At 35.0% G+C, this 5788-nt stretch overlaps 1 pseudogene; it reads left to right on the top strand.

The window, feature by feature from the left end:
• The first annotated feature begins 1471 nt into the window (after positions 1–1471).
• LOC125605299 lies at positions 1472–5070 on the top strand (annotated as a pseudogene).
• Positions 5071–5788: the final 718 nt, after the last annotated feature.

The raw sequence follows: 5788 nt of genomic DNA, 5'->3' as shown, positions 1-5788 counted from the left end.
TACTCAAACATACATCTACCAAAATTTGTGAAAGTAGCTAATGCCGGCTGAGGAGAATGGACAAAATATGCCTTATGTCCCTATGCCTAACTCCAATCTTAATAATTAAGTATTCGATTTTATATATTTTATGTATTTTATATTATTATATTATTATTTTAATAATGTTATGTTGAAAGAGGTCCAAAAGTATACATATTTTTCATTAAAACTACAAAAAATTACTAAAATCTAAAAGAATCTAGAAAATAAAATTTCTAATGTTAAAAAAAAAATCTTTAAGATCCATGACAATGTGTAGCTGCTTTGTCTAGTACATTTTTGTCGTCTGAAAAATCAATAAACGATACACTAATAGATCTAGTTAGTGAGTATAGATCTATAGTTTTATGTTTGTATTAGATACTAAAATTATAGTTAGAGAGGTAGCAGCTACACATCAAGCTAAAGAAACCCATAAATCAGGAAGATGGATAATAAATGGACAGACCAAAATGAAAATAATGAGGCATATTACAAATAGGGCAAATAACTATATCGGTGCCAACTACCACGCATTTACTTCCTTCACTTTCATTAACACCTTGTGAAGGCTTCGTTTGTGAACTTGTGACCTTCTCTTCCTTTTTATCTCATCAAAATTATCAATAGCTATCTGTTGATTTGACTTATCTAGCAAATGGTCATTAGTGATCAGAATATTATTTCTTTATATGTTTACAAAATGTTAAGATATCGTAACCTAAAAGTCTTATATGATGGTATGTTTGAACAAACAACAATTTTAGTAAAAAGAAGTGGACTGACAATTTTCATTTAATGAAATTAGAGAGAAAAGTTATCAGAATTTTATAGGTTTCAGGAACCTTTTTTTTTGTATTGCATTATTTTAAAAGAAACTACATCATTGTCAATCCGTTGCATACTAGTATAAAGTAATAACCATCCAAATATGATTTTTATAATAACTGTGGTTATTTGTTTCAAATCAAACTAAAACATCTCATAGGTAAAAAACTAATATAGATTCGGATGGTAGATTTCATTTCACAAAAAGGCATTTGCTCTTGGTGTCGGAGTATCTTGTTAGGCAACGGCATTAATTATCAAGAGCCGACATACTACAAAGTATTTGCAAGCTTTATATTCATTCATACGTATTAGTATATGTCAATAGGTGGGTGGTTATTACATACACATGGACGATTTGTATATACTAGTATAAGAGACCCTCTCAAGTCATAACTCTCACTATCTCACATTTAATGAGTAAATAAAACTATACTCTTATTTACGTGTATACATATATGGTTATCATATTAAAGCCACCCATTAAATGTGATTAGTTGTTTGTTGATTGTTGCAATCACCTAAGAAAATCTTAGACCTACAAGATTAATCTCTTATCTTTATAACTCATTTTCCCAACCATTATAACAAAAAAAACTTATATCTCTCTCTCTCTCTTCTTCCATTTCACACACAAATGGAGTTGGACAGTGCGAGCAATGGCCGGCTTCTCGACCTCCTCCTCCACCGCCAGCACCGGCGATTGGTCGTGGAGCGTACTTGGCCTGGGAAGATTTAACGGTGGTTATACCTAACTTTAGTGGTGGTCCGACTCGAAGGTTGCTCGATGGACTAAACGGGTACGCTGAACCGGGTCGGATCATGGCCATTATGGGTCCTTCCGGATCCGGCAAGTCCACGCTTCTTGACTCTCTCGCAGGTTTGTTTTCCATTTTTTTTCTTGTAATTACTAATTAGTGAGATATATTTGATCAGAGATTAATAAACATGGTTACCAACTTACCTCAGAACTTACTATTCTATTACCATGATTGTGTTTTCTTTTGTGAGTTAGATATATATATATATATCACTTCTGTTTATTATTTTTGCTGTAACATGAGATGTGTTCTTTAAAAATCGCAAGAAACCTGTAGATCTTCGTGTATAAGATACATATAATATAATCTTAATTCGAATTTTAATTTAACGGTTATGAATTATCGCATATATATAGGTAGACTCGCAAGAAACGTGATTATGACCGGTAATCTTCTATTGAACGGAAAGAAGGCAAGACTAGACTACGGCCTCGTCGTAAGTATTATTATTATTTGATTATTAAAATTACTATACAAATTTAATTTGAAAGATTTTTTTCATTTTTTTAAAAAATTGTCTTGCTAAAATAATGAATAGGCTTATGTAACACAAGAGGATGTATTGATGGGAACACTAACGGTGAGGGAGACAATAACATACTCAGCTCATCTAAGACTTTCAAATGATTTGACAAAAGAGGAAGTCAACGGCATTGTTGAAGGAACAATCATTGAGCTTGGTCTTCAAGATTGTGCAGACAGAGTCATAGGTAGCTGGCAGTCTAGAGGAGTGAGTGGTGGCGAGAGGAGGAAACGCGTCAGCATTGCGTTAGAGATCTTAACCCGACCGCAGATACTGTTTCTTGACGAACCTACAAGCGGTTTGGACAGTGCTTCTGCTTTCTTTGTGATTCAAGCGCTTAGGAACATCGCTAGAGATGGCGGTAGAACCGTTGTTTCATCGATTCATCAGCCTAGCAGCGAAGTTTTCGCTCTCTTTGACGATCTTTTCTTGCTCTCTAGTGGCGAGACTGTTTACTTTGGTGAATCCAAGTTTGCTGTTGAGGTAAAGAACAAGATCTTTCTTGAGTTTCAAGAATCGCGTTTGTCTGATCGCTAACGCTAACGTTTAATTGCGTCTGCCAGTTCTTTGCTGAAGCAGGATTTCCTTGCCCGAAGAAACGGAACCCTTCTGATCATTTCTTGAGATGTATAAACTCAGATTTTGATACCGTTACAGCTACACTCAAAGGATCTCAGAGAATGCGGGTGAGAAATCTAAATCTTGAAACTTTGTGTCAAAGTCCTTTTTGTTTTGTTGATTCTACAAGTGACTTTAGTCTCGGTGCTCTAGTATGGTTTTTTTTAGGATTCGGAAAATCACCTTTAATAAAATTTCTAAAGGGAAAAGAATTATCGGTTTTTGAGTAGTATAAATACGAATCATAAGGGTTGCGGTTCACACACATCAATAAACCTTAAAAACAGACTTAATCGAGTATTGTTCTCAACGTTTTTATTTTTTTGGCTGTATTCGAGTTTAGTTTGTGGATTTTCTCAAGACTTTTACCATTAATGCAGGAGACACCAGCTACATCAGATCCTTTGATGAATCTAGCAACATCTGAGATCAAAGCTAGACTTGTTGAGAACTACCGTCGCTCAGTCTATGCTAAATCTGCTAAATCTCGGATCCGTGAATTAGCTAGCATTGTAAGCAAAAACAGTTGTTAGTCCCATTTGATTCAAGAATGTAGACAAGTGTTTTTTTAATACATTTTTGTGTTCCGTGTTCTATTTTTCTCTTTTTTTTTTGTAACAGGAAGGACATCATGAGATGGAAGTGAGAAAGGGAAGCGAAGCGAGCTGGTTTAAACAGCTAAGGACTTTGACAAAGAGATCGTTTGTGAACATGTGCCGCGATATTGGATACTACTGGTCAAGAATTGTGATCTACATTGTTGTATCCATCTGTGTTGGGACCATCTTTTACGATGTAGGACACAGCTACACATCGATCTTGGCTCGGGTTTCTTGTGGTGGATTCATTACTGGTTTCATGACTTTCATGTCCATTGGAGGGTTTCCTTCTTTCATTGAAGAGATGAAAGTGTTCTACAAAGAGAGACTGAGTGGTTACTACGGCGTTTCGGTTTATATTATATCCAATTACGTCTCATCTTTCCCGTTCTTGGTCGCGATTTCAGGCATCACGGGGAGTATTACTTACAACATGGTGAAGTTCCGTCCAGGGTTCTCTCACTGGGCTTTCTTCTGTCTCAACATATTCTTCTCTGTCTCGGTCATTGAGAGTCTCATGATGGTTGTCGCTTCTCTCGTTCCAAACTTTTTGATGGGTCTCATTACAGGAGCTGGCATCATTGTAAGCAAACACCTTACCTCTCTTTTGTTTGTTTGTTTCTTCTTTGCAAGCTCATAAAAGGTGTTCTTGATTCTACTTTTGGCAGGGAATCATCATGATGACTTCTGGATTCTTCCGTCTACTTCCAGATCTTCCAAAGATTTTCTGGCGATATCCAATTTCTTTCATGAGTTATGGTTCTTGGGCTATTCAGGTACTCTCTTTGCTTTATTCTCAAGAAACATTCAATGCAATTATTGAAGCCTTCAGCCTGTATATAAAATTAATCCAATATTGAAAAGAGTATGATCTACATGAGCTATGAACATTTCTTCTTATTGACAATTATATGAATATATGAATAAAAAGGATTTTATTAAGGAAGTTATACATATGTGTTGCTCAAAAAAAAAAATTAAGGAAGTTATACATATGTATATCTTTACTTCTATGAATATCGATAACGTCCCTAATAGATTTGAATCAATGCATATTAAAGTTATAAGTACGTAGAACAGTCTAGATTCACAGTTAAAACATTATACATGTCTTTCTTCTTCTTGTTTACTGTAGGGTGCATACAAGAACGATTTTCTTGGACTAGAGTTTGAGCCTATGTTTGCGGGAGAACCCAAGATGACAGGAGAGGAAGTAATACAGAAAATATTTGGAGTTAAAGTCACACATTCAAAGTGGTGGGACTTAGCAGCGATTGTGTTAATCCTTGTGTGTTACCGCATTCTCTTCTTCATAGTATTGAAGCTTAAAGAAAGAGCAGAGCCGGCTTTGAAGGCGTTACAAGCAAAGAGAACGATGAGGAGTCTTAACAAGAGACCTTCTTTCAGGAAAGTCCCGTCTCTATCTTCACTCTCTTCAAGGAGACACCAAGCTCTACATTCACTTTCTTCTCAAGAAGGTCTTACCTCTCCAATCCATTAAAGATTGTATCTATATATGTGTATACACTTTGTGGCTTCGATTTATTTTGCACATACAATAGTTTCAACATCATCAATTATGTATCAGCACCTGATGATTTATGATTCAGCATTGTTATTTTTCAGTATCATCATAATAATCTTAATTTTCTCTAATAAATAGACATGAGACATTTAGCTCAATATACACAAATTGATGCAATATTAAAAAACTATGAGTAGATTAGTCAGATTTTTTTTGTTTCGTTTTGAGTTGCTATATTACCTCTACCATTCCTCTTACACTCTTTTTACTCCTATTTGTTATCTAGGAAAAAGACATTTCATTCTTGTTCGTGAATGTCTAGAGGTTATGGGCTTTTAAGCCCATACATTCTCTAGGCCGAGGTCTGAACCATTTTAGTATAAATTAGTTCTCTTTAGAAGAGCAGATCCTCTTAACAGGAATTGAACCCATGACCCTTTAAAGACCTATTAGATGACTTAAAAGTTTTAACCAATTCTTCGTTGGTTAGGACATTTCATTCTCTGTCACTTAAATTAACTCTCCTTAAGATAGTAGACCCTCTTAACGATAATTGAATCAATTACCCTTTAGATACCTGCTAGATAACTTAAGAGTTTTTGTAAATAATTAAGAGTTTTTGTAAATAACTGAACAACCTGTCCATTATTGATGTGGAACATAGGTTTATATACAAGCCTAACATACGTGACCAGATCCTTAACTATAGGATCTTGTGTTTATCTATACAAATCTCATGTATACCTCTAATATATATCATCATTATCCAATACTCCCCCTCAATTTGGGAAGATGAAAATTTTGAACTCCCATCAAATACAACAGATTCTCAAATTGGACTTGACCAAGTGCC

This window comes from Brassica napus, unplaced genomic scaffold (genome assembly GCF_020379485.1).
Source record: "Brassica napus cultivar Da-Ae unplaced genomic scaffold, Da-Ae ScsIHWf_738;HRSCAF=1070, whole genome shotgun sequence".
NCBI classification, from domain to species: Eukaryota; Viridiplantae; Streptophyta; class Magnoliopsida; order Brassicales; family Brassicaceae; genus Brassica; species Brassica napus.
This window is presented reverse-complemented; position numbering and strand designations above follow the sequence as displayed.